Below are 4,393 nucleotides of genomic sequence, written 5' to 3' on the forward strand. Positions count from 1 at the left end.
AAAAAAAAAAAAAAAAAAAGGATGGTTGGCAAAAAAAGAGGCTTTCAATGAGAATGATTGAAACAGGAAACAGTAGCAGCCACAATGGGCCTAAGCCTATCCCTTGAGCGTGAAGCTGACACATGACCTGGCAACGTTTCACTGTGTTATCAAAAATTCGCTATTCATGGATACAAAGTCAACAGCACCTAATGACAACAACAACTGGCTTGATATTTTCACCTATTTAGAAATTTTTAATAAAATAAGCAGAAACTATAGATTTGACTAGAGTTGGATGAGTTAAAGGTAAATTTTATTATAAAAGAGTTCTGAAGCTCCTATTGTTAATATGAAAAGGAATAAGGTAACACGATAGTCTGTATTTTCAGATAAATTTTAGGCATTTTCTTCTTTTGAAATTCTTTTCCTTTTTCAAACTAGTTTCTTTGATCCTATGGCTTCAAGCTCTTATGAAAGGTACATAATAACTATATTGCATGTTTGTTGTGAAGTTTAAATGCAATAATAGTAGACTTACCATAAAAATTGTTGTTTTTGTAGGTTAAAGTGATTGAAAACTAGCAATTTTATATGCCTCAACTTAATATATGTGTGGCTGATATTCCCGTTTTGCTTTTCCAGACCCATGCTTTATGCCCTGACATATATCTTGCTCTGTCCTCTATTAAAGGAACCCTGGTGGCACTATATAAGGACTGCTAACTGTAAAATCAGTAGTTCACACCCACCAACCACTCCACAGGAGAAATATATATAGTCTCAGAAACCCAATATAATGTGAATCTGAGTCAGAATGGAGTCAATGGCAGTGAGTTTGGTTTTGGTTGGGTGCTTTATAAAACAGACCAGCATGAACTGTTTTTTTGCTATCAGGCTTCCAGGCTTTTTGCTATCAACAACTGCTGTAGAGCATGAAATCTGAAGGCCTGGGAATGATTCCAGCCAGGCAAAGCTTAATTCTATCTTGCAACTAAGTCCAAGTGTTTATTTGCAAACTTTTCCTTGAATACCTCATGTATCTCTGATGGTCTAACTATGAATTCTGAAGAAGGGTATATTTAAAAGTTGGTTGGGACCCCTTCTTCAAGCCAGCACAGAGAGAACAGAAACTCCTTCACAGGAACTTTTCTGGGAATATCGGATAATAACTACCTTGTGACATCATACCTCAAAGACTGTATGTAAACATTCCTATTTACAATAGTCTCCTCCATGCTTCCCTAGGCTCAGAATGTAAATGAGATGCAAGGTTATTTTTTGGACAGTCTTGGTTGTAGGAGGAAATTCCTTTGTTCTCTGTGCCCTATAAGGGTCACTGCATGGAGGAATAACTTTGGAATTCATCATGGCTTCATATGGATGGTTTTCCTTATCTGGGTGATCTATGATTGTTTAGTTTTGTTTTTACTCCTGTTCAAGACTTAATCAAAAGTCTCTATAATATTTATATCTGTGAAGATGAGGTCTCTTTCTCCCCTAGAACACTGTTAATTCAGCCAGTGACATGGATAGGCAGGACATTGATGGTCAGGAGAGTATAGTTAGGATATGTTTATTCCCAGGCCATCTTCCTTCCTACCTGGTCTCAGTTTGATATGCAATTGAATTCTTACAATGAAGTCCAGAACTCTTCTGAGTTTACCCTTTCCTAAGGCTATAGCTGTAGCTTGAGGTCTATCCAAATTTTAAGTTCCTTTAAGCCTCAGTTCTACTAACAGCGATCCTAAATGAATGTCCCAGGGTACTTCACCATCTTTTGTTAATTTTCTTACAGTCTGACCTCAAGTTAATCATTCCTTTATTAAAGTCTCATGAATTCCCCTGTTTGAACATACCACATCTTTCCTGCAGTGAACCAAATGAGTATAACACATGGCATCTTTAATACTGTGCCTTGTTTTTAACAAATGCCCAAGAAATAACAGTAATTGTCACAAAAAAGATTTTTTGCTTCTGATTTTTCACTGTCCTTGGCTAATAATACTTTAAAATCTTTAAATCATACTTCAAAATTATTCAAATGCGATGGCATGACCAGTAAATTATCGTTGTCAAGGCCATACATAAACACAATTGATTCCCTTAGTGTGCTTGTTAAATTCACCAAGTAACTAACAAGATAGTAAACAAAATCAAGCTAGCTGAACCTTGCCCTTAAATTCACTAGTCCTTTCTGTGTTCTATATAAAAAATGTTGAAACAGCTTGTAATATACTTTACCACAGAAGCTGAAACAACCTAAATGTTAACTGTGGCTTTCATTTAAGGAAATTATTTGATGCCTGTTGAAGATGAATTGCCCATTAGCTTTCAGTTCCTATTTGGATGTCAAGAAGAAGAAGAACTTAACTGCACTGCTGCTTCAGACATGAGGAATAATGATGGATTTACTTTATATCCATTCAACTTAAGCTGCAGAATACCTTAACTGGATAAACTCTGTCTAAGACCCACAGAGGGAAACTGTAAATTTGTGCCCAAACAAAGTCATATGTTTTTGTAAAAAATTAAAAGCTAAGACAAATGCTTCTTTCTACTTGTGGCTTACCCTGTAAGACACGTATATTTTCAATGGGTGGAATTGAAGTAGCTGTGAGAATTTTCAGGATATATTTAAGGAAAAACTGGGTTGGCCGTGTGTTTAGCTTGATTTTAGTGGAATGTATATACATTTTTTACAAAAATTTCTGACTAACACTAGGTCACTCTCAGTTATTCCATAAAGAATGGCCACTTTGCTGACTAGTCTACAACTAGGCATTACCAACAGAGGTAGAGTTTTCATCACAGCATCAGGTACAAAAAGTGCATGAGCAGTAGAGGAAAACCAAAATATACTATATAAGGATCTATGAGTTACTATATATACAATTTATTTCTGACGTTAGCATTTAAGATTGTAAGCATCATACATTTTCATTTTTCAATGGGGATTATGGAAAATAAAGTCTATCTAAATCTTTATGATTTATAGAAGTAATATGGCACACCACTACCACCACTGCTAACCTCAAAGTCTAGCTAGTTCAAAACTGTCAGCTGTTCCACAGGAGAAAGATGAAGCTTTCTGCACTCATAGGGACTTACAGACTCAGAAATCCTATGCAGGGTCACTATGAGTCAGAACTGACTCCACAGCACACTACCACCACCACCACAAATAGCAAGAAATAATTATTATAATTCTTATTAAAGAAATCACAAGATTCAGTATGTGGTAAAGCTAAGTTAATAAATAATAAAAAATAAAAGTGGGTGTGATTAAAACTGGTTTTCTGAGACTTCATGGAAAGTGGGACCAAGAAAAGCTCCTGTTTTGCATTCCCAGAGCATGAATTTAGGTCTCTGGTACAACCCTCCACTTAAGAAGAATCAAATGAGACTAAGAAGTATACCTTTTTTTTTTTCTTTTTTCAATGAGAAAAGTAATTTTCTCCAATAGATACATAAAGTGCTTCACTGAAGACCTGTATGACATATACTAGAAAATCAGCTAATTTCAGCAAAATATATTTTCGTTTACTCTCATCAGCATGGTGCAGCAGAGTACTGAACTCAAAAAGAACTCTCCTAGTCACACAAAACATAAATTTGAGTGAGAGAAAGATCTTTAATAAATTCTTTTGCTAAACTTCTCACTGTGCTTCTGAACAAATCACAAAGACATTGTTTGATGATTCTTTTTTTCTTCTCTTCGTAAAAAGAATGGCTAAGTTAAAACTATATGAATGTCAAAATTCAGGATGCTGCATTGGACTTCTGTGCAAATTCTCCTATGACACTTTTTGAAATGAAATATGAAGTTTATGCAAAATACCTTCTAATCCTTGCATGAAAGTGTAGAAGTATTTGTAAACAAACTCCTGTCTTCCCATTCTCCCTCTTTCCTGCACATTTGTATTAAATCTGAAACAATCCTTTATTTCAGAGCTTCTAATGCTAGAACTTTCACTGCCTACATGAGATGGACTCCCTAAGAGATATTGTGGTTAGGTGTCATTGAGTTGGTTCCAACTCACTCAGACTATTGTAAAACAGAATAAAACATTGCTCAATCCTATGCCATCCTCACAATACTATACTTGAATCCATTATTGCAGCCACCACGTGATTCCATCTCATTGCAGCATTGTTGTTGTTTTGTTTTGTTTTGCACTAACCCTCTACTTTATCAAGCATGATGTCTTTCTCCAGGGACTGGCTTCTCTTGACAATGCATCCAGTGTTGTGATATTTAATCAATTTAACTAATTAGCACACAGAATCATAGATTTTCCAAATGACTTGAAAAAATGTTTTGGCATTAAATAACTGAAGAGATAAAGAAAACAGAAGCAAATATTGTTATATACAAAATCCTGCAATAAGTAGCGTAGTGGTTACGAATCGG

This window comes from Chrysochloris asiatica, unplaced genomic scaffold, assembly GCF_000296735.1.
Source record: "Chrysochloris asiatica unplaced genomic scaffold, ChrAsi1.0 scaffold00035, whole genome shotgun sequence".
Classification (NCBI taxonomy): Eukaryota; Metazoa; Chordata; class Mammalia; order Afrosoricida; family Chrysochloridae; genus Chrysochloris; species Chrysochloris asiatica.